Here is a 25,288-nt window from a genome sequence, read left to right as displayed (position 1 = left end):
ACTTCTGACATCGGCCCTGAGACATCCTCTATTTTTACACTCTGAACCTCTGTTGTGTCTGAAACCTCATAACCTTTTTTGAAGAACACACCGTACCTGTTCTGTGCTCCAGGAGTTTTGCAACCACCTTTGGCCAAAAGCAACAACCACTCAGAGCCAGATCCCCACGCAGACTAGCAGACTCAGAGGCCGGAAGCTCGGGATGTCTGCGTTCTCCAAAGCCCTGCCCAGGCTCTCCCAGAAAGTGAGCAGGATGCTTGATTTTTTTCAGGGGCAGCCCCCCAGGAGACACTCCTTTGCTAAGGAGGGAGCTTTCACCCAGCACTCACACTCGGGGAGAGAGACCCAGCGAGTGCTTTCAGGAACCCCACACACACGCTCGGGTCCGCCATCCGATCTGTTACCCCTGCCTTTACCACACACTCACGCTGCCCTCAGCTCCAAATGGCAACTCCCAGTAGCAGAGTGGCCCAGAGCTGCACTGCCCAACACAGAAGCCACCAGACACAGGTAGGCACTGAGCACCCAGAATGTGGCCGGTCCAAATCGGGATGTGCCGTAAGTTAAAATCACACTGGATATGGAACACTTTGCTTGGGGGGGGGGGGGGGGAAGAATCTAAACTATCTTATTCATGGTTTTATATTGACTACATGTTAAAATGATAATATTTTACATGTATTGGATTCAACAAAATACATCATTAAAGTAGTTCCAGCTGTTTCTCTTTTACTTTTTTGGTTTGTTTTTTTTTTTTTTAAGCGACAACTAGAAATTTTCAAATTTCACAGGAGGCTCACACGATTTTTCTATCGGACAGCGCTGGTCTCGGCAGTGGCTCCGATCCACTATCTGGGTCCAAACCTCAGCTCCATTTACTAACAGTTTGAGGTTGGGCAGGTTTCTGGTCCTGCGTGCACTCCAGCTGCACATCATCCAGGGGATGGAAGGTGCTGCCCCGAGCTGGGGGAGGATTCAATGAAATCACATAGATTCACAGCTACCGCGGTTCTGGCACTCAGTAAATGCCGGCTGCTATTACTCATTCAACAAAGATTTCCTGATCCTCCACTGACAGGTCAGAGTCTGTGCTAAGCCCTGGAGACGGAAAAGATGAACCCAAAACATCCTCCTGCCAGGGGCACCCCCAACCCAGGCCTTGAAGAAGCAGGTTCCTGCCTGAGCTTTGTTACCGTGTGACCTTGAGCGAGCCACGTTGCAGGGAGGGGGGCTCATGGTCCCATCTGCAGAGGGAGAGGTGGGATGTCCGGCTGGGACTGATGCGTGAGGACTCCGAGACCATCAGCACAATCAGGGCCCGACAGAACAGGCACTATTCCCAGAAGGCTGGCATCAGAGCTCAGAACAGCGGTTCTGGGCGATTGCATTTGCAACCCCAGCCCCATGCTGATTGGCCAGGGAAACCAGGGACGGGATTCCTGAAACCTGGCAACCCCCAGCCCTGGGAATGTGTGTGACCTGCCCCTTCTCCCAGGCGCCACTCCTATATCCTCATTTCTTAGCCTGGGAGGACTTGAGGGGGTGGGGGTAGGAGAGGAAAACAGGAGATGAGGGTTGGAGGGGGGCCTTGGCCTCACTTTCGTGGAAGCCTCAAGGTCAAGTATTTTATATCATCTCCAAATGTGACTATGCTCAGCCACAGGGCTAGGGGACTCTGTCGTCACAGCTCTGGCCTGCCCGGAGCATGCGATAAATCAGTAGTTCTTATAAATTTTGTCATTACCCTGTGACTACAACTCCTATGCAGTCTTTGTTTAAAAAGCACCATCTTAATAAAGGTAAATAGTTTTAAATCCCATAATGTTTATAACCTTCCTATGGAATTAATTTTTTTACTAAAGTGGGAGCCTCAGAACAAAACAAAAAATCAGATGCAGGCCAGGCCTCTCGGCAACCTCAAGAGGCCCCCAGATGTGCCCCCTCCAGTAGAGGGACCATCGCCAGTGGACATCTGTGACCCTCCAGGCCAAGAAGAGGAACAGCCTGGTTCAGCAGAGCAGCTCCACTGGAATGAATGCTGGCTCCTCCTAGCCCCGCTGAAGACCTGCCTGCAAGAACTTGCCTTTAAGATTAGACCATCTTGTTTGCTCAAGAGATAGCAGCTCTAATGCTTCTAAAAGCCTCCTCAAAGCCTCGGGGCCTTCACCAACCCTGGGTCAATGCTGACAGCTCAATGCCCAGCTGCTGAATGTGAGAGCAGGAAACTGTCACAGGTTGGCCACACCCTTCACACTCCCGGGGGAAACCTGCACCCACAAAGGGCCTCAGCCCATCCGCTGTCTGCCTGTTGTCTGTCAGTACATCCGCCCATGAGTTCAACTGCCCGACAACTCATCCACCCATAAATCTGTCTGTTCCTCCATTCATTCACCCGTCGGTCCATCCACCTCTTAGTTCATCCACACTTGGCACAGGTTTCTCCAGCCCCATCATGCCCAGGCCCTGGCCTAGGACTTGGGGACATAGCGGGACAATTTGTGGTGAGGTCGGCGAGGGAGACAGAGAAGGAGAACAGACCATTAAAGACAGTCTGGTGAGCAGGGCTGTGAAGGGAAGTGGGGGAGGCTGCGGGGACAACAGAGCCAGGGTCAGAATACGCCTCCCGGGGAGGAAGGCCTGGTGAAGAGCTGGGAGCAGGCTCCAGGCCTGGCACACCACGCACGGGAAACAGGACAGCGAGAGGGAGAGGGGGGCGCGTTCAGATGGCCCAGGACCCCCAGGATCCGACTGGTGGGGGAGGGGCTGCCAGTGAGCGAATCAGCAGCCTGGGGCTTGGAGGGTGCAGCTCGGATCTGAACCCTGGGAAGACTGGCGCGGACAGGCAGCCGGGAGTGCGAGCTGAGCGGACGTGCAGGAAGCCCTCGCGCTCGTCTAAGCTGGAGGCATGGACGCGTCCTTCCGAGGAAGAGTCTGCGGTGTGAGAAGCTGGACGGGCTTTTGCAAGAAGACACTGGGCTCCTGGCTGGGGCGAGAGGCCACTCAGGCTGCTCTCAGTGCCACAAGTCAGCCCCTAAGGGGAAGCGGCCCCCCGAAAGGCTGCTTCTCTGTGACTTGTTCCTAGTGGGAGCATTCAGCCGGCTTCCCAGCCACCGCAGCAGGGGATCGGGTGACCTGATGGCCTGGCTTGGGGATGGCAGTGCTCGAGGGCATGCTTCCAGATGGGCAGGGGCCCAGGAGGGGGAGGCAGCCAGTCACCACCCTGGGAACCCAGGGCGGCCTGCCAGCATGAAGGCTCAGCTCAGCGCGCTCATGCCGGGGCCAGCCAGATTCCTCCGTGTGACAGGGACGCCACGTGAGGGAGGCTGACAGCAGAGCAGCGGCTTGCACAAGGGCCGGCAGTCACTGACTGGGGACGCCAGGCACGGGCATGGCCGCAGGGAACAGTCCGAGCTTGCTTTCCATGCGCTGGAACCCTAACGGGAGCGAGACAGCAAGAGGTGAGGGGCAGAGAGTAACCTCAGGGCGGAGATTACTAAGTCACGTTAGCCAGTCAGTCGGGATCACGGATCCCAGACCGCCTTGGGAGCAGCAGGGAGGGACAATTTTTCCCAAAGGAGGCAGTGAAGTTAGCATGCACACTGGGTCCAGGAGGGAGGGGAAGTGGTGTCTCAGGTGAGAGGAAGGACCCAGGCCACGCGGTGGCAAATCCATCCGGTGGGAGTAGATCCTGGTGTGGAGCCAGAATCAGAAGAGTCCTGAATGCAAGAGGCAGGCACTGAGGCTTCATCCTGCAGGTGATGGGAACTCGGTGCCTCCGGCAGCATTCCGAGAGGAAAACGGCTTAGCAGATCCTCAAAAAACGAAACACAGAAGCTCCCTATCACCCAGCAATTCCACTCGTAAGCGTACACCCCCAAAGAATTAAAGACAGGGACTCGGGTACTAGTGCACCCAAGTTCATAGCAGGGGCATCCTTCATAAGAGCGAAAAGGCGGCGACGAGCCAAGGGCCTGTCAATGCGGGGAGGGGAAAACAAAGCGTGCTACATCCACAGCACGGACTATTATTCCGCCACAAAAGGAATGAAGTGATGGCATGTCTTCCTTCCATTTCGTCGGCCCCCAGAAAATGGTGCCGCGAAACACCAAGCAGCAACTGGCATGCGTGTCACCGCTGGCCATGGCCTGGCACACGATCCTCACCCTGCGGGGCCCGGGCCGGCCTTCGCCACAGAATGCCAGGGGGCTGCCACTGGTCACGTCTCGGGAGTCGTGGCATGCCGTGAAGGGTGTGCGCGGACGGGGATGAGCAGCCTTGGCCCTCGCCACTGCAGTCAAGTCTGGCTTAACCGTTCCACGGACACCCCCACTGGGAGCACCAGGCCTGCCCCCTTCTGGGCCTCCTTTCATCAGAAAATCTAGCCGTCCTGTCCTTCCTCCCAGGATGCTGAGCCCTACGAGGGACAAAGCTACCTGTTCCTCCTTCTGTGATGAGCACCTAGCTCAGGGTATGGCTGGGTGATGGCTAGAAGCACTGGGAGGAGGCAGGGAGGGGAAAGAAAAGAGGAGCTCTCCAAGAGGACTCACCTCTCAGGGCAGATCAGATTACAGACTGTCCCTTCAGGGGCTCTCGTCAATCCAGAAGCCAGCCGAGAAATGACCCCCGAGGAATCCAAGCCTTCACAAGGAGACCACAGAAGTTGTCCTCTCGCTTAAGGCCTCTGTGTGAGACACTGTGGCCAAGGATAAGGCAGTTCCTTGCCACACAGCTTGTCAACCCTACAGAAAGTCAATGCACCTGCTGTCGTCTGGGTGTGTTGAAGGCATGTATGGACAGAGAGAGTCTGAGAGGCCCTTTCTGCTTCTCCAGCTCCCCCATGCAGAGGGGGCAGCCTGCGGGGAGGTGCCAAAGCCAAGCTGTGTCTGAGAGAACAGGTGGAAGAGACGTGCTCACAAGACCTGTCACTCAGGGCCAACCACAGGGCCATTAGATGGATGATCTCAGAAAGGAAAAGGCTCTAGGGGAATCACTGGGAAAGCTTATTTAAAAAGCAGATTCCAGGGGCGCCTGGGTGGCGCAGTCAGTTAAGCGTCCGACTTCAGCCAGGTCACGATCTCGCGCTCCGTGAGTTCGAGCCCCGCGTCGGGCTCTGGGCTGATGGCTCAGAGCCTGGAGCCTGTTTCTGATTCTGTGTCTCCCTCTCTCTCTGCCCCTCCCCCGTTCATGCTCTGTCTCTCTCTGTCCCAAAAATAAATAAACGTTGAAAAAAAAAATTAAAAAAAATAAATAAATAAAAAGCAGATTCCAGGGCAACTGGGTGGCTCAGTCAGTTGATCGCCCAACTCTTGATTTCGGCATAGATCATGATCCCAGGGTCGTGGGATGGAGCCCCATGTTGGGTTCTGCACTGAGCATGGGGCCTGCTTAGGATTCTCTCTCCCTCTCTCTCTCTCTCCTTCTGACCCTCTCCCTCACTCTCTCTCAAGTAAAATAAAATAAATAAAAAATAAACAAAAAGAAGATTCCTTGTACAGTGGTATAATTGCTTGAGAAAACTGTTTGCCAATTTCTAGAAAAGCTAAACCTATACCTACCATATGATCCAGCCATGCCATCTCGGGTATTGACCCAAGAGAAAAGGAAATATATATGTCCACAGAAAGACATGTACAATGTTCCCAGAAGGTTGATTTATAATAACAAAAAAACTAGAAACAACTCAAATGTCCTAACAGGTGAGTGGATAAGCCAACTCTGGTCTATCCAAATGGTGGAATACTACTCAGTGATGAAAAGGAGTGAACTATTGATAAACGCAACAAGTCGGATGAATCTCAAATGCTGAGTGAAAGAAGCCAGGCAAAAACAAAGGCACTTACTATATGATTCCATTGATAGAAATAGCTAGAAAACATCAACTCTTCCATAGTGTCAGAAAGCAGGGCAATAAGGGGTACAAGGGAGGGATTATGGGGGGCATCTGGAAACCTTTAGGGGTGATGGATATGTTCACTCGCTTGTCTGTAGTGGTGTCTTCACAGGTGTAAGGATTTGCCCCATACTTCTCAAATTGTTTTTTTTTAATTTTTTTCATGTTTATTTATTTTTGAGAGAGAGATAGACAGTGCAAGTGGGGGAGGGGCAGAGAGAGAGAGGGAGACACAGAATCCGAAGCAGGCTCCTGGCTCTGAGCTGTCAGCACAGAGCCCAATGTGGGGCTCAAACTCAGGAACTGAGAGATCATGACCTGAGCTGAAGTTGGCCACCCAGGTCCCACCTTTTTTTTTTTTTTTTTTAATGTTCATTTATTTTTGAGACTGAAAGAGAGAGACAGAGTGAGAGCAGGAGAGGGGCAGAGAGGGAGCCCACACTTCTCAAATTTTGTATTATGAGTAGGTATGGTTTAACATCTGTCAATTATTCCCCAGTAAAGTGGTTTTAAAAGAATACAAATTCCTGAATGCCATTCTGGAGAGAGGAAGTCAGTCATGGTGGGGGTGTTACAAAGGAGAGCAAAGGGGGTGCGCTGAGGCTTTCCCCAACACCCTGGAGCACAGCAATGAGAACCAGCCGTGAGGAACCCAGGCTGCCACCTTCCACTGTCACTTCTCTACACTGTGGCACGGTGGTCTGGTAGGCTCACTCATGGGTCTGGTTAAGCTGATCCAGATGTCAGTAACCCATGGACAGTGTCCAGCAAGAGGATTCAAACCAAGCCACCTTCTGGACCCATCACCACCTAATTCTTCACTTGAGGACATTTAGGTTAGAATTTTGTTCACCAGATGAGGCTAAAACTGGATCATATAATCCAGGTTTGGCCAAGGAACAGAAATTTTCCCAAGTCACAGGAGAAGGCAGGAAATATGGCCATCAGGAGACTCCAACTCAATTTCTAATAAACTTCAAGGTCATGCTAAATGATAGGTCTAACAATATTATAGTTACATCTGCTTGTGCATTTACTTTGTGGGCCTTTTTTTCCCTTTCTCTTCTCATTCACTTGCTCAGGCACAAATGAAGGCAGAAAAGAAATGTGCCAAAACACTAATGGTGGGTGGACTTCGCTCTTTATAGAAAATTTTAGGTAGGGGCACCTGGGTGGCTCAGTTGGTCAAGCATCTGATTCTTTTTTTTTTTTTTCAATATATGAAATTTATTGTCAAATTGGTTTCCATACAACACCCAGTGCTCATCCCAATGGGTGCCCTCCTCAATACCCATCACCCACCCTCCTCTCCCTCCCTCCCCCCATCAACCCTCAGTTTGTTCTCAGTTTTTAAGAGTCTCTTAAGGCATCTGATTCTTGATCTCGGCTCGGGTCATGATCTCACAGCCCCACATTGGGCTCTGTGCTGATAGCACAAAGCCTGGTTGAGATTCCCTCTCTCTGCCTCTGCCCTGCTCACACGTGTATGCGCTCTCTCTCTCTCAAAATAAATAAATCTTTAAAAAAAATTTTCTGTAATATGATTATGTCCCTTTAAAAAAAGGCCACATTAGGGGCGCCTGGGTGGCGCAGTCGGTTAAGCGTCCGACTTCAGCCAGGTCACGATCTCACGGTCCGTGAGTTCGAGCCCCGCGTCGGGCTCTGGGCTGATGGCTCAGAGCCTGGAGCCTGTTTCCGATTCTGTGTCTCCCTCTCTCTCTGCCCCTCCCCCGTTCATGCTCTGTCTCTCTCTGTCCCAAAAATAAATAAACGTTGAAAAAAAAAAAAAAAGACCACATCATATGGTATAAACTTAATTTGTCAATAAAAATTGATACAGAAGTGACAAATAGCATAATAATCGATCATTGTAAAAAATCTTGTGAACTGCAACAAGTTATAGGCCTTCATGGGAGAGTCCCAAGATTACATGTTAAGTCTTGGGTTCAGGTCTCAAACTGGCTCTAATTAGCTGGATGCTGTTAGACCTTTCACTTACCCTCTCTGGGCCTTGGTTTTCTCATATGTAAAAGGAGAACTTCTCCTCTCCCCCCCCCCCCATCCCTCCTTGCTTTCACTTTCACAGTCTGGAGCTCATCTCATACCCCACTGGAGTCTCCTACCATGCTCCACTAGCTGTGTTTCTAAAATGTCAAAGCAACTTCCAGAAAACCAAAACCACACTCTGATTCCACTCTAAAAACTCATCCTGGTATACACCAGGATCTCAACTGTATACCTTTCCAGCAAAAGCCCAGCATATCCCATCTCTGGAGCTAAATGTGTTTGAAATGTTAATCTAGCAGAAGAATGAGGAAGGACAGCAAGACTTCCTTCCAACCCCAGCCAGGGGCATTCTCCACCAACTTCGATGCCGGGACAGCTGTGTATACAACCTGATCCCCGTCTGCTTCTTAAATATTGCCCAGCAATAGGCCAGCGGCCCTTCTTTCCTCTTTGATGTTGATGCTAAGTGCATCAGACCCATTTTTACACATGCTCAGCCCTGTCCCCCAACAGATGCTGCATTTTTAGTCCAATGAGTAATTTCTGAATGCCTTCCAACAGCACCCATTTAATTTCTTGGCATCTCACTGGGATCAGCAGCCAGAAGGAACAGCAGCCAAAAGCACACCATGTTGTGACTTTAAAACCACGGCAGAAAAAAAGAATCCTGCCTTGGAAAATTCAGACTTGACCCCAGTTCCAAAGGTCGTCATTTATCACAGGAAATGAAGGGTTTGCCACATGGGCTCTTCCTCTGTATCAAATCTCCTTCACAGGAAAGTTTAAATAAATGAAACACGAAATTGAAAGGACTCGCTGTCTCCAGGAAGTAGTAACATGATCAGTGGTCACAGATACAATCCAGCCCAGTGCAAAGGAACCTCTCCCAGGTTGCCGTGATCCGTTTGTCCCAGGTCAGCTGCAGGTCCTATGACCACAACCAGTCCAGACCACTGCTTGGAAAAGAGAGACCAAAGATGCTGGTCAGCTGTGTGCCCTTAAAACGTGGCTCTGGGTGCTTATCTGGGCCGTACCCTCAGTGACAATCAGGAACCTGGCTCTCCACAGGGCGACGGTCACACCCACAACAGGCCACTGTCTGCTGAGTCTTACCAAAGTGCCAGTAACTGTGCTCCAGTGTCCATCTCGTTTCATCTGCCCCAAACCCAGTGAGGTAGGGACCAGCGTTAGCCCATCTTACAGGGGAGGCAACTAACAGCCTTAGGAAGCTGGCGTGTGGTCAAACTATAATTCAAATCTGCTTTGCAACATCGCTCTCTCCAAGAAATTTCCCACGAAAAGGGTCTTTGCATTTCTGCAGCAACTTTGTGGTGTGGCTCAGGTGAAGCCTGAGGTGAAGCCTGTGGTGAAGCCAGGACATTTGCCCAAGGGCACCTAGCAAGAGCTGGGGTCCGAGGTGAGAACCCTTCGATGCTGACTCCTCTGTCAGTATTCTGGGCGCTGCAGACCGGGCCTCACAGCCCACCCAGAGGGGGCCAGCTCTTTTAAAGGACGCAGGAGCCTGCCAGCTAAGGGCACAGAGAAACCTAAAACTGCAAGTTCCTTGAACAGGCAACACTTTAGAGAAGACACGCCCAGCCTGTGCTTTTAAGAGGTAAGATGGCATCACTGAAGGAAACAGAGCCACCAGAGAACAGCCATGTAAAGAGACCTGTCCCGAGTCTCTCAGGTTTCTGATGACCCAGGCACCACTGTCAGTGCCAGGGTGACAGGCAGAGTCAATGCGCTGATCACCTTCTGAGGGAAGTAAGAGCCTAATGAAGCCAGGAAACCAACGTTCCGCCTGGACTATCTCTCCATGTGTGTGCTTTTCCCTTGATGTGCGGCCCACCCCGGAATGTGTATCACTTGCTGGCTCATATCTCCCAGCCTTGTCAGGGTCAGATATCTCCAAGATAAATGTGGTTTGTGTTCCTGTGGCCCAAGGGAAACCGCTGGCCTCCTGGGTCAGTGCTACAATTTGGATGCCAGCCAGTGCCTGGGACCCGTTCCTCAGAAGCATGGCTGGGCTGGAACCAGTTCCCGATCAGATGTCAATGGCAAACCGAGCTCCACCTCAAACCAAGCACCTCAGGGCTCTCTCGCAAACGATATACACCCAGCTCAAACTAGCTAAAGAAAAAGATTGAGGGAAGGCTACCCAGAAATCTCAACCAGAGATGATGGCAACACCACTGAAAACCCATAGGTATGAGAAGATAACACGGGGGTGGCCTGGGTGGCTCAGCTGGTTAAGCAGCCAACATCAGTCAGGTCAGGATCTCCCAGATTGTGGGCCTGAGCCCCACATCAGGTTCTGTGCTGACAGCTCAGAGCCTGGAGCCTGCTTCAGATTCCGTCTCCCCCTCTCTCTGCCCTCCCCCTACTCATACTCTGTCTCTCTGTCTCTCTCTCAAAAATAAACAAACATTTAAAAAAATGTTTTAGAAGATAACACAGGAGAAAATCTAGATGACCTTGCATATGGCAATGGCTTTTGAAATACAGCACCAAAGGCCTGATCCACGAAAGAAAGAATTGGTACGCTAGACTTCGTTAATATTAAAAACTTCTGGGTGGCTCAGCTGTTAAGCATCTGACTTCAGCTCAGGTCACGATCTCACAGTTTGTGAGTTCAAGTCCCACACTGGGTGAGCTCGAGCCCTGCTCCTACTGAGCCTGAGCCCCACTTCAGGTAAAACAAAACAAAAAACCAGGAGCCCTGCTTTGGGTGAGCCCTGCCTCTCTCTCTCTCTCTCTCTCTCTCTCTCTCTCTCCCCTTCCTCCCTCTCTCACTGTCTGCCCCTCATGGGATTCTTGCTCTCTCTCTCTGTCCCTCCTTTACTTGTGCCCTCTCTCTCTCTCAAAAAAGAAAGAAGGAAAGAAAGAAAGAAAGAACACTTCTGCTCTGTAAAAGAAATGTCAAGAGAATGAGAAGACAAGCCACAGACTAGGAGAAAATATTTTCAAAAGATACAACTAATAAAGGACTGTTATCCAAAATACACAAAAACTCTTAGAACTCAACAATAAGAAAACAAACAATTTGATTAGAAAATGGGCCAAAACTTTACAGACACATCATCAAAGACGATATGCAGGTGATAAACGTATGAAAAGATGCCTCATATCATAAATCCTCAGGGAGATGTAAATTGAAACAGCAGTGAGGTACGGCTACACACCTAAAGGAATGGCCAAAATCCGGAACAATGACAACACCAAATGCTGGTAAGGCCATAAAGCAAAAGCAGCTCTCACTCATTGCTGGTGGGGATGCAAAATGGCAGCCACCTGGGAAGACCAGTAATTTCTTATAAAACTAAACATACTCTCAAGGGCACCTGGGGGGCTCAGTCGGTTAAGCATCTGACTCTTTCAAGGCAGGTCATGATCTCATGGTCTGTGAGTTCGAGCCCCACAAAGGGCTCTGTGTTGACAGCGTGGAGCCTGCTTGGGACTCTGTCTCCCTCTCTTTCTCTCCCTCTGCCCCTTCCCTGCTCGTTCTCTATCTCTCTCAAAAATAAATAAATAAACATTAAAAAAGATGAAGCCTACTCTTCCTTACCTACATTCCAGCAATCAGACTCTTTGGTGTTTGCTCAAAGAAGTTGAAAACTTAATGTCCGTACAAAAACCTGCATGCAGGTGTTTATAGAAACTTTATTCATAATTGCCAAACTTGGAGGCAACCAAGATGTCCTTCAGTAGATGCACGGATAAAGAAACTGTGGCACATCCGGAAAATGAAATGTTAGCACCAAAAAGAAATGAGCTATCAAGCCATGAAAAGACACGGAGGAAACCTAAAAGCAAATTTGCTAAGTGAAAGATGCCAGTGTGAAAAAGGCTATGCATTTTGTGATTCCAATTATATGACATTCCAGAAAAATCAAAACGATGGAGACAGTGAAAAGATTAGTGGTTGCCAAGGGTTGGGGGGAGGGAGGGATGAATTGGCAGAGCACAGAGGATCTTTAGGGCAGTGAAAATACCGTGTATGATGCTATAGTGACAGAGATGTGTCATTATGCATTTGTTCAGACCCATGCGATACACAACACCCAGACTGAACCCTAATGTAAACTACGGATTTTGTACAATTATGACGTGTCCATGTAGGTTCATCAACTGCTAACAAATGCACTACTCTGGTGGGGGGTGTTGTTAATGGAGGCGGCCACACACACTTGGGGCAGGGGACAGATGGGAACTCTACATTGCTTCCTCTCAATTTGATTGCAAACCTAAAACTATTCTTAAAAAAAGTGAAGTCTTAAAAACAAACAAAACAAAACAAAACTGAGCACATGGCCCAGCCACTTTCCCACCATCAAATAAACCCCAAAACTAGAGTCAAAAAGTAAGTGGCCAACAGGGACAAAACCTAGGGAACTAAGTCCTGTCCCACCTGTGGATCAGAGAGCAGTGGCCCACCTGCACCTGTGGTCTAAGGTGCCAGCACCTTGGGCACGTTGGGTGGGCTTGAGGAAGCCTGAAGGTGGAGCGTGGAGGCTGGTACTCCGCTTCCCACATCCGCTGAGGGCCACATGAATTGCTTGTGGCTGAATTTACTTAAAATCTTTTCTACATGGTCATGTGGAGTCTGCATGCTCTTGAGGTCACCTACTCCTGCTATTTACAACCTGTCAAACCAAGGCAGGCAATAGAATCCCACAATGAAGCTCCATCTGGAAGGGACCACATCAAAGTCTTCTTCATACCACAGTGTTTGCCATGGCACCTGATACTACTGGCCTCAGAACAGGTGCCAGTAGGTGCATCTCCAAATCACTTTCTTTGAGCTTAGGGTGGAGCAGGAAGGCCTCCTTCCAGAAATCCACATTAAGTCTACCCAAGACCCCATGTAATTTCCTCTCCAACTCAGGCCTTTAAAACTGGTGAAAATGACCCCCAGTTTAGTTGCACTCATATTCCAAAGTGCACAGGTTGGCATGCGTGTGGTATGGAAGAGGAGTATTCTCTCTGGTTCTGTACAAGAAGCCCAGAGTGACCAGACTGGAAAGGACTTTGAAGGCTACCAAGACTGACTGCCGTATCCCTAACCCCACTCTGGGGCCATCTAGTTCCTGCTTGAAGCTCTCTTAGAACAACAATCCACTCTTACCAAGGCAGCTCAAGTCCCTGCGGAAGGGTCTTGCCTCCTGCCACTCTGTGCTATGAGCTGGACCACGAATGACACAGATCACCCGATAGGGTCAGGCCTTGAGAAGTTTAAAGGTAGATCATCTCCTCTGCTCCCTGCTCCCACCGCTCCCACCGTTTCTTCAAGATTGTGTTGTATTTCCAATGCTCTTTCTAAGGATGCGGAATGCTGGTCTTTTCAGGTACAGCTCATGGGTCAGGGCACCCCCCTGCCCCACCGTGGGCTGGCTCTGTGCCAGGCCCACCTAAGCACCTTACGAACATGGGCACAGCTAACACTTATGGCTCCCCTATGAAACAGGGATTTTGCACGCTCAATTTCACCGATGAGAAACGCTCAAAGAAGAGAAGCGGCATGTCCAAGATGACTCAGCTGGTCAGAGCAGGAGCGGGGTGCAAACCCAGGTCCATCCCATTCAGTACCAATTCCTTTAGCTACTGTCCTATTCAGCTGTACACGCCGTACAGGCAGACATGCAGAACGTTCTGAACAATTTTTGACGAACAGACCACCACCACAACGTCCAGAAGGAAAACATCAGCCTACAGTGGCGGACCCCTCGATTCCGCTTCCAGATCAACTGGTCCGTGCGAAGACTTTCCCAGTGGGACCTCTGAGGAGAGACCACAGAACAGGGCCCAACTGACCAACAAACAAGAGTAGCTAGCACATAGTAGCACCAGGCTCTGTACCAGATGGTTTCTGAACATTCACTTCCATAAGCCCTCCCCCCTCCGACTACCCTGGGGTAGGCACGGTTTTGACAGATGAGGCAACACATGTGCGTCAGGGAAGCAACCTCTCCTGAGTCTCACAGCTGATACACGTTCGTCCAACTCGACGAATCCAGTTCTCAAACACGGGCTCCCCCTGACCAGTAAGAGACCCAACATCCCCGCCCCCCATCGCCTTAGCTGGCCACCGAACCTCCACACATGCGGGCCAGCGTGGACGGTATGAGTCATTTATGAGTTCTGGACTATCCGAGGTCCTCAGGCTCAAGGAGCAGTGACTCAGCGCAGCCGCTGGTCCAGGACTCCAGATTTCTCTTTGTCGAGCACACAGATCTGTATATGCTAAATGTCTGTTTACCAGAGCAACACAAAGAAATCAATGCCAGCAAACAAAATCTGTAGGAAACACATTGTTTCAGCAAGTCACTGGGGTGGCACACAATAGAAGGTAATAGAAGGGAAAGACCAGGCAGAGATCTCTAAAGGGAAACTGCCCTGCAGTTCCCAAACCCACAGACCGTCTGCTGGTGCTGGCAGCTGGGGGCAGGGGGTTGAAGAGCCTCTAAGAGGCGAGGCCAGCATCTGAGAGGCCATGGGCCTCCGCGGGCGCCTCTCTGAATGGCCAGGGCGCGGAGAATGTGGCCAGGGTGGGGCTTCCGGCCCACACTCCGTCCCTCACAGTAGTGTTAACTGAGTCAGTCAGCGCCTCCCTGGGCTCCACAGTCCTATCAGACAGCCTGAGCTTAGGAAAGGGCCTATCTGCTATTCAGCAACTTCTAGGCGGGTCCTGTTATTATTATTAACAAAGATAAGATTACAACTAATAATAACACTGATGACATTTAAATGCATTTTGTCCTATCACTTTAGCCTTGCTCTCTGAGGTAGGGTAGAGTTCAGACTCCACATCTGTATTGCTCCAGAGGGCTAGCATGCCACTTCGCCCAAATGCAGAAGAAATTTCCAGAACCTTCTTAAGAAGTCAGTGATTTTTTTTTTCCTCTTTGAACTTAGTGTGCCAGGCACACGACAGTCTGAGCTGCTGGAAGGAAAATGCCGACGGTCTGACTTACAAAACCATACTTAACTCTCAACGTCATACCTCTCAGAAGAAACGTCTCCAAGTCTCCTAGAGACCCCCGTTTTGACCAATTCGGGCCTTCACCCAATGTCTGCAGGGCTTCTGCGAGCCAGGCTGGCACCACAGAGGCAGCAGTGGGCAGCTTACCTGTTGCATCAGGAAGGAGAACAAGACGCAAAGTAAACCAACTAACGCACAATGACAGATGTCGGGGAGTAATGGGGACAGAAAGAAATGAACAGGGGCTGTGGTTGAGAATCATGGGGCTGGCAGTGGTCCCCAAGGGAGCCTAGCTACCTCGGACAGCACACGAGGCCTCCTGAGAAGGTGAGGTTTCTGCCAAATTCTGAAGGTCAGTGAGGAACCCAAGGCGGGAAGGGCAGGGAGAGGACGGAAGGGGTTCCAGGCAGTGGGACCAGCACCCAGGAAGGCACATCAAGGAACAGAAAGGAAAGGAAACAGGTGTGAGACGGAGCTGGAAGCGCAGGCGAGCTGGGGCAAGCCTCCCCACCGGAGGTCAACATCCTAGGCCTGGGGCTGGGAAGCCTCTTCCAAGATGGTTCCCAGGAAGAGGCTAGGAGAGCAGAATCCGGCAGCTTGCACCAGTCTGGATTGCCTCTACGGTATCCGTGGATACCGTGGGCCCTTGGGCTCTCGCTACGGGGCCAACACATAGCTGCCGTGACCGTGAGGAATCCCCGGCCACACTGTAGGGGCTGCGAGATGCTCTCAGGAAATCCTTTCCTTGGGGACCGGGGCCTCCTGACACCCACCTGTGCCCATTCTTCCTGCTCACAGGAAGCAAGCCTCGACAATCGTCTATTGTTCCCAAGCAAGTCTAGCGCATTGTCAGAGAAGGGGCCACGCGCCACAGCAAGCAAGGAGAAGGTGTCAGGTCTACAAACTTCCTGCGAAAAGTCCCTCTTTGTTCAGAAATGATGCCAGCTTGTTTCTGTGTTTCCATTAGAGAACAAACAGAAACTTGCCCGGAAGAGTGTAGAATGAGGTTATGACCAAGGCCCCACTTCTACCCTGACCTGAGGAGGGGCCAGAACAGCCTACTCCTCTGGAGGATGGCCTCCTGGGTCCACAGGGGCTCAACCGCCAGAGGAGGGCACCCCCTTTGTTACCCACTCCAAGTCACCCAGGAGTGAGGCCAGCTGGGGCCCAGGCCTGTGCAGGTAACTGATGAACCCCACCTTGGTGTCCAGGCCTGGAGACAGATCCAGGACAGCATTCCACAGGGATCACAGAGACAGTGTGACCCAGCCATTCCTCACCTCTCCTCCCTGTCCTGAGATGCTGACATGATGACGATGACGGCTACCGCCACACGACTTTCATGACAGTAGCTCCCACTTAGTCAGCATCTATTATGTGCCACGTGTTAATGACTTAAATCTCAACAACCCTATTATTATGCCCATCTTGCAGATGAAAAGACAGAGGCTCAGAGTAATTAAATAAATCACCTGAGGTCTCATCCTAATTGGCAGAAGATCTAGAATTCAAGCCCAGGTCGCCTGGCCTGACCATGAAATCACACCCCGTCTCGTACAATGAAAGCAGCAATGGGGCCGGGGCCTAGCTCATTGACGGGGCTGGTCATTGGGACCCCCAGTACAATGGGTCTGCCTAGAGGTAGAGGGAAGCCAAGTTGGGCTTCCCCAATAGTGAATTCACTTCTTTGCACAGAAAACTACTGCATCCAAAAACTAGAAAAGCACTGCGTTGGATTTTGTTTTTAAATAATCTCATTATTTCCACCTAATTAACACAAAGGTTGTTTGAAAGTTGACTTTGCTAATGCCATTTTTCCATCTGCTGCTTCATGAGTAGGTGGGAGAAAAACAAATACGGAGAATTTCTCCATCTGGGACTGCACACGGCGGGGGGTGGGGGAGTGGGGGTGAGGTGTAGGCGAGGCCAGTGAGCAGAACGGGGGAGGAGTTGGCACATCTCTGCCTTGTTCTCTGCCCCCTAGTGACACATCCATAGGTCCCGGAACCTGGCGGGCTCCAGAGAGGACACTCATTTGGGGGTCAGCACAAACAAGGACACCCTACCCCCTCTTCCTCACATCTGCAAAAATTTGGTCAGCTTTCATTCATCTCCCAAGGGGACCCCGTGTCCTGCAAGGCCGCAGCCACCATTTTGGATCTGGCAGGGGGCGTCTATTTTCCAATGCTCCAGCAGCCTCCCTAGTCCCATGCCGCTGTCCGTGTGGCTGAGCCAGGGCCAAGCCCCCAATCAAAACCTAAGTGGGAACGAGAACATTCCCAGAGGCCATGTCATCTGAGGTCTTCACTTCATGCAGGCTAAAACTCAGGCTCCTACAAGTAGTTGCTGGACCTACTTGCTGTAGAACCCAAGTCAAATGCATTTTTTTCCCCTACACCATAAAGGCACCTTCTAAGAGCAGCGGGATGAATTTGAAGTGTTCTGTCAAACCGTAGCTAAAAGACCATGAGCAGTTCTCCCGGGAAGGGGAGGGCCTAAGCCATCCCCCCTTACCCTCACCTCCACTTCTGCCCATCTTGATTTGTCACTTAGAAGTGCCAATCAGGGGGCGCCTGGGTGGCGCAGTCGGTTAAGCGTCCGACTTCAGCCAGGTCACGATCTCGCGGTCCATGAGTTCGAGCCCCGCGTCAGGCTCTGGGCTGATGGCTCGGAGCCTGGAGCCTGTTTCCGATTCTGTGTCTCCCTCTCTCTCTGCCCCTCCCCCGTTCATGCTCTGTCTCTCTCTGTCCCAAAAATAAATAAACGTTGAAAAAAAAAAATTAAAAAAAAGAAGTGCCAATCAGGCACAAGCACCTGGATGGCTCAGTCGGTTAAGCAACTGGCTTCGGCTCAGGTTATGACCTCACAGTCTGCAGTCCGGGAGTTCGAGCCCTGCATCAGGCTCTATGCTGACAATTCAGAGCCTGGAGCTTGCTTCAGATTCTGTGTGTGTGTCTCTCTCTCTGCCCCTCACCTGCTTGTGCTCGGTCTCTCAAAATAATATATGCTAAAAAAAAAAAAAATTTTTTTAAAGTGCCAATCATGTGCCCACTTAGACAAGGATAGACACCTGACCCAAGAGGTTTCTGTAGCATGGACAGGACAGATGATCTGTCAGTCCCAGAGACTCCAAGAGCTCATGGTGCTCAGTTATGAAGACATAAGGGGCACAGGACCACACACCTGAGGAACAAGGCTGCCATGTTGGGTCACGTGCTAAGTCAGGAGGCAGCCCCTGAAATACAGGAAAAAAAAAAAAAAAAAACGGCCTTTACTCCTTATTTTCTGGCCCATTTCGAATCCTCATGGAGCTTGTCTTGAGATACCTGTTGTACAGGTACAATAAATCCTGCTTTACTGGTTTGGGCTCTGATGGGGTTTTCCTCCCTGAGATCAGACCATTCCATCTTGGTGCATAAAAGCCCCTGGGTAGGTTCAACATGGCAAGCAGAGCCTTCAAAGGCAGTTGAAAAGAGCCCACGTGATCCTTGTAGGTCAGAGTCGTACCCAAAGCACAGCCCTTCTGGAGGAATCACCAACAGGAGGGTCTGGAGCACTCCACTGGACCTAGACCTGGACTAGAGAGGGGGGGATGGGAGTTTGAGAAATGCTAAAGTGAGAGCAGCATGCTGCAGAAAGAAAGAAAAAGGCCTTCTCATGGTTTCCAGGGTGTGGGTCCAACCTTTGAGCCTATGAGGCTACCTAGGGCCACAGGGTCAGCTTTCTAAACCACTAGCTGCTCCAACATTAAAACCTTTACAGCTCCCTAGTGCTAAAGCCCTACTTCTTCACTGAGGTATCCAGACTCTGGCTGGAGTCTCCAACCAGCTCAGCTCCTTCTTTCCCACCTGACACCACTCCCCCAGCAGCCTCCATTTCCCTGAGCAGCTTTGCTCTTTCACACCACAGCTACAAAGAAAGGGCACAAATGCCACCCTTAGGGGACCTGGTCTAAGACTTTGTCTCTCAACTTGCCACCATTCTCAGTCCCTAAATCAGAGAGAGTATGGCTCAGCCTCCAGCCCCTGGCCAGCCTGTGGGGAGGGTTGTCCAGCCCCAACTTAGAACCCCTTATCTGGCCAAGATAAGAAGGTCTGTGGCCAGCTTATCCAGCAATTATGAACCCCACTCCCAGACTTGTAAACTGGCAGGAGGGACCATCTAAACCAGAACTAGATAATAAAACATCTTCCCACCCCTATCCCAACCCTCCCAAACTGGCCAAATCCAGGCTTCATGGGAAAGCGGCAGAAAAGGCCCGCTGGTTTCTCAACCAGCTGCCCAGCAAGAAACAGCAGCTAGGCCTCCTTGGCTCCAGTAGACCCACCCTCCTTGCTTCCTACCCCAGCCACAGGATTAGACAGTGTGTTCCCTCGGCTGACCCTGCAGCTTTACTATTTAAGCTTCCTTACCTTTAAAAACATACCAAAACTGCCCAGGTGGCTCAGTCGGTTAAGCGTCCGACTTCGGCTCAGGTCATGATCTCATGGTTCATGGGTTCGAGCCCTGCGTCAGGCTTTGTGCTGACAGCTCAGAGCCTGGAGCCTCCTTGGATTCTGTGTCTTCCTCTCTCTCTGCCCCTCCCCCACTTGTGTACTCTCTCTCTCTCTCTCTCTCTCTCTCTCTCTCTCAAAAATAAATAAACATGAAAAATAAAAATAAATAATTAAAACATACAAGTTACAGAAGGGAGGGAAATCTCATTGGATGGCGGCTGACCATTCGGGAAGGGCTCTTCCTGGTAAAAACAACCAGCATTGTTTCTTTTTTTTTTTTTTTTTAATGTTTTTTATTTATTTTTGAGACAGGGAGAGACAGAGCAAGAACAGGGGAGGGTCAGAGAGAGGGAAACACAGAATCTGAAACAGGCTCCAGGCTCTGAGCTGTCAGCACAGAGCCCAACGCGGGGCTCGAACTCACAGACCGCGAGATCATGACCTGAGTCGAAGTCGGCCGCTCAACCGACTGAGCCACCCAGGCGCCCCCAACCAGCATTGTTTCTAAGAGCAGGTTAAGCACTCAGAATGCTCAGGCCCACAGCAGCCTCAAATGAACTTCCCCAAGACAATGGACACAACTGTTTCACCTCAGGACATCCTCCTAGAAGAAGCCAGGGGTATCCTCTGTCTCCAGGTGGTCCCAGGATCAGCTGGAGGGGTGAGGCCTAGAGAGGGACCCGAGGTATCTCAGTCCGAGGGGCTGGGACCTGGCCGGAGCAGTCTCAGAGGCCTCTTTGAATTAAGTGCAGCTAAGAGGGATGAGCCAGCAATTCTAGATTAGGACCAGCAAAGCCCAGGGATTTCCAGAGGATCCAGAATGCCTGGAAATACATACACGCCTTTCTAGAGGAGTGATTCTTACTTCTGTCACAGTGGAACCCAGGCCCTCCAATGGGGGTTGAACCCAACTGCCTTAGTCAGCTCAAGTTGCCATAAAAAGTCCCGTAGACTGGGGGGGCTTAAACAGCAGGAATTTATTTCTCATAGTTCCGGAGGCTGGCAAGTCCCACATCCAGGGACCAGCCAATGTGGTTCCCTGGTGAGGGTCTCTCCCCAGCTTGCAAATGACTGCCTCCTCACTATGTCCTCACATGGGGGAAAGAGAAAATTCTGGTCTCACTTCTTCTTCTTGTAAGGACATTAATGTCATCATGGGGTCCTACTTTCACAACCTCATTTAAACCTAATCACCTCTTAAAGGCTCATTTCCTAATACCATCCCACTGGAGGTGAGGGCTTCAACCTATGGATCTTGGAGGATGCAAACATTCAGTCCGTAACACCGACTTTGGATCAAAATCCCTGCTCCGCCGCTCACCTGCCTGGGAGCCTCAGCAAAGGCTTGCTCTATCCCAAGCCTCAATCTCCTCATCTGTAAACAAGGCTGGTGATGTTTGGCACACAGAGAATTCACAGGATGAGGAAAACTAAGGAACAGAAATCAGGGAGGACAGAGCCTGACACATGAGGAGGGCTCCAAACATTACGGGCTGGAGGGGAGCACTCTGAGACCAAACATGCATGCCTGGTTCACAAGGGGAAGAAGATCCAGACACCTATTGCATGGTGGGTGGGAATCTGAAGCCAGGTCATCTGACTTCCAAGAGGACTTCTGCTTCCCACTCTTGGCCTCCCCCCTCAACCGTCTGCTGAATGCATAGGAATGTTGAATGATGAATTCCCAAGGAATGCTGATTCCCAAGCTAGGAATATGATAACCTCTCCTCAACTTGCAGACAATCTTCCTGGAGGGCCTCACGCTGCGCTGTGCTAGACCTGGCCAATTGGGAGTATCTTCTCCCATCTGCCTGCTGAGGGAAGTCAGGTTGGTAGCTTGAACTAGACCACGGAGGGAATATGGACCTGGGTGAATGTTACCAATCGGGACATTTTTATTTCCAGAAAGCTACTGTTAAATGTTTGACACGCCGGTGGCCTCACAGCTACTACACATGTGGTCAAGCTCTGGCCTCTCACTCAAGCGGCCAGACTCAAACCTAAAGTCGCCCCGTCTGTCTGATCAGGTTTTGAATTCCAAAGCCCAACCGGGAAAACCAAAGATTAAAGAGACATGCCCCACATGGCTTCTCAGGGTATCCCTGGCTGCGAGGAGAAGACAGTGGGCACCATTAGTATGTGACTGTTGTTTTAGTCCACCCCGGGCCCCTCTCTCGGCTGAAAAGTTGTCCTGCCCCCACTTACTATGCTACGTTGCTGAGCACCACCTTGCTACATGCACATGACTCCTAGAACCCCACACCACATTCACAGTGATCAGTTGTGGGTACAGACACAAAACCCAAGCAAAGCTGATCAGCATGCTTTAATGAAGTTTGAGATATGGGTGTTGGGACAGGGGGGTCTTTCTTTGGGTAGGGGTGTAGTTGCAGATCTTAAGGAACAGACAGCAGCTGGCTATCTTTCCCATGATCGGGAAAGAGATGAGCTATCACAGCAAAGAGAGAGGCCAACTCTCAGGGAGAAGCAGAGCCGATACAGAGCTTTGGAAATGGAGAGACAGGAAACAGAGAGGAACAATCACCCGATGATAGAACTTGAGCCCCATTCAGGACTAAACTTCCCAGACACATGTGCCAACAAGTTCCCCGGGGTGGGTGGGTTGCTTGTTGGTCGGTTGGTTTCACTTAAGCTAGTTGGAGTTGAGCTTCTGTCACTCATAATGGAGAGACGTACCTAACCTCAGTTATCTTGCTGAAACTCAGAAGATCCAAGAAGCACGATGACACAGAAACAAGTTGAAAGCACCAACGTAGAGCACTCGAGGTGGCACGCAAGCAGCTTGGTTTGATTTTTTAAAAAAAGAAAGCATAGAGCTTCCTGGAGCATATCACACTTGAGAAAAGTGATGCTCTGAGTCTCTCTCCAACGAGCTGCCCACCATATCTCTCAGAATGTGTATTATGAAAAAAGAAAAGACCCATAATTAGTCATCTGCGAGGCTTTCAAAATTGGGGGAAGAAGGAGTAGAGAAAGGAATGAGAAGTGAAGATTAGAAAAGAAAAGCTAAGAGCATGATGGAGAAGACAACTTCCTCTTTAGCCAAGGGCTCAGACTTCCAGGCCAGAAAACTTTAAGAATCACCCATTCCTGGGGCACCTGGGTGACTCGGTCAGTTAAGCGTCCAACTTCAGGTCACGTCATGATCTCACGGTTAGCAAGTTTGAGCCCTAAATCAGGCTCTGTGCCGGACAGTTCAGAGCCTGGAGCCTGCTTCGGATTCTGTGACTCCACCTCTCTCTGCCCCTCCCCCACTCATGTTCATGCTCATGCTCTCTCTCTCAATAAATAAACATTTAAAAAAAATTTTTTTTAAACCAAAAGGATCACCCACTCCTGTTACCCAAACTGATATATCTATAGAACAGTGCTCTAGAAAATACCAACAGATGGTCCACAAAAATAAAAGAACAGTAAAAAGGTGGGCTTCCATGCTGAAATAATTTTAGAATACCTTATTTGTACAGTGAACAAGAACACGTTATTTGTCTGCAGGACTTCTCAGTGCCTTTGATATAAGAACGTGCATTTGGAATATCCAAAAACATATAGTAAGCAATATACTACCCCAAATACTTCACCATAGAATCCTTATTCTCAGATATGCAGGTGGTGTTCCATGGAACATTGATAAAATGCAGATCTAATCAAAATTCTGTATTTACAGGTGAAGAAAGCAATGCTCAGAAAAATGCAGTTACATGCTAAATGTCCTATGAAGCAAGCAAATCAGTTGTATAGCTTGAATAAGAACTCTGGTTCCTTGACTCCCTGTCCAATGTTCCTTGAAGCTCCATCTTGTTATAATGACTCCAAAGGAATTTAAGTCAGGCGTCTTTTGGTCATTTCCTGAAGGCAAGGCAAAGTAATATTAAAAGGCAAGGTTAAGACACTTGTATATAATCTTCGGACGGCACAGAAACTAATTTGGCTCTGACTTCAGTAACTCACACTTCAGTTGCCATCAGGAATACCACTCATGCTTCCGAATTCCAACAGACAACTTCAGCCCTACTTCCTGGTGGGCCTGACCAGCTGCCAAGTGTCTCCATGTGTGAGGGGTAGTATCAGTCACACGCATGTTTGACAACACAAACTTGGTTTGGAACAAATGTCACAGTGGGTTACAGAATTAAAGTGAACTTCTGAGAATAAAAAGGAGATATGTCAAAGGCAGATTCATAACAGAATTCATACCAGCATATTATTGGGTCAGTTTTAACGTCATTGCCTAAAATGATGGTATTTCTAATTTTTGAAGCAGATGGCAAAAAAAAAAAAAAGATTTTAAAAGATTCATAATCAGAACGATAAGGATTCTGAATCAGGTACTAATTAGCTTTTAAAAAACTGAGCTCGGGGCACCTGGGTGGCTCAGTCAGTTAAGCATCCACTTCGGCTCAGGTCATAATCTCACAGTTTGTGAGTTCCAGCCCTTGTCGGGCTCTGTGCTGACAGCTCAAAGCCTGCAGCCTGCTTTGAATTCTGTCTCTTTCTCTCTCTGCCCCTCCCCACTTGTGCTCTGTCTCTCTGTCTCTCAAAAATAAATAAATGTAAAAACAAACAAACAAACCTGATCTCAAGAGAATGTTACTATCACATTGTATGTCCAAGAGAAGAAGCCAATGACCCTTCTGGGTCCATGTTCTAGAACTATGCTGCCCAGTATCATAGCCACTAGCCACTATATGAATTCAAATCTTAATTAAAATTTAACTAAATGAAAAATTCAGTTCCTCCATAGGACCAGCTACATTTCAAGTGTTCAACAGGCACATATGGCCAGCAGCATATATAGTATTGGACAGATAATAGAGGACATTACCATCATTGGGAAAGGTTCTATTGGACAGGGGTACTCCAAATGCTCTGACTCACTTTCCTGGTCAGAGCTGATTGGCCAGACCAGACCACGTGACCCAAGGGCAGCCAATGGACAGCCAGAGTCTCCACAGCATTACCTAAATTGAAGGCTTTGCCCACCGGAAAGGCAGTGACTAACTCACCAACCAGTCTCTCTCTTTGGGGAGTGTGAGCTCAACAGAGTTAGTTGTTAGTGGGAACCGGGGACACACAAGAGCAGAAATTATGAAGCAGAGAAGGAAGTCACGAGTGGACAGAGTCATGTTGAAAGAGAGAGCATGGGGAGCATGCCTGGCCCCTCAGCTGGGAGAGAACTCAGGCATGTTCTATTCTGTTTCTCAAGAGTTCCCAGTGGAATGGAGTGAGCTGCCCAAAATGGTACGTTGCTTGAAAGCATGCCCTTTATTGGCTTGCTTCCTTCCTTTTCCTCACTTCTCCACTGGGACCACCCCCCAAATAAACCACTTACATTCAAATCACTGCCTCAGAGTCTACCTCTGGGGGAACCCAAACTAAAAGGAGTAAGGTAAACAGAGTGAGTCTTTGTTCCTTGCAACACGTACAATATGTTCCTTGTGCATATTGGCTCTGATCAGTTTGGGAGCCTAGAACATAATAAAAGGTAATGAATGTTCATATATCACTGGTGGGAATGCAAAATGCTACCACTCCTTGGGAAACAGCTTGGAAGTTTCTTATAAAGTTAAACATAAACTTACCATATGACCCAGCAATCCCACTCCTAGATACTTACCCAAGGGAAATAAAAACTTATGTTCACACAAAAAGCTGTTCATGGATGTTTATAGTGGCTTTATTCATAATTGCCAAAAATTGGAAACAGCCCAAATGTCCTTCAACTGGGGAACAGATAAACAAACAATGGAATAATACTCAGAAATAAAAGGAAACTGATACACGTAGCAACATGGGTGACTCCAAATGCATTATGCCAAGAGATAGAAGACAGACTCAGAAGGCTCCATTCTGTGTAATTCCATGTACGTGACAGTCTTATAAAGACAAGAC

General features: G+C 49.6%; 1 protein-coding gene and 1 long non-coding RNA gene across 3 annotated transcripts in view; both read right to left on the bottom strand.

Annotated features, from left to right (window-relative positions):
- Positions 1-25,288, bottom strand: part of GRK5 (G protein-coupled receptor kinase 5) — a 217,941-nt gene that overhangs the window by 154,483 nt on the left and 38,170 nt on the right. The gene's annotated exons all lie outside the window — the stretch shown is intronic.
- Positions 722-7,170, bottom strand: LOC147576199 (uncharacterized). Its single transcript, XR_015241882.1, has 2 exons — positions 5,276-7,170; positions 722-5,028 (listed from the first exon to the last, which is right to left on the bottom strand). It is a non-coding gene; the product is annotated as an uncharacterized LOC147576199 (long non-coding RNA).

This window comes from Puma concolor, chromosome D2 (assembly GCF_028749965.1).
Source record: "Puma concolor isolate L17-30 chromosome D2, mPumCon1.1.hap2, whole genome shotgun sequence".
Taxonomy (NCBI): Eukaryota; Metazoa; Chordata; class Mammalia; order Carnivora; family Felidae; genus Puma; species Puma concolor.
The sequence above is the reverse complement of the archived record's forward strand: the minus strand, read 5'-3'. Positions and strand labels throughout refer to the sequence as shown.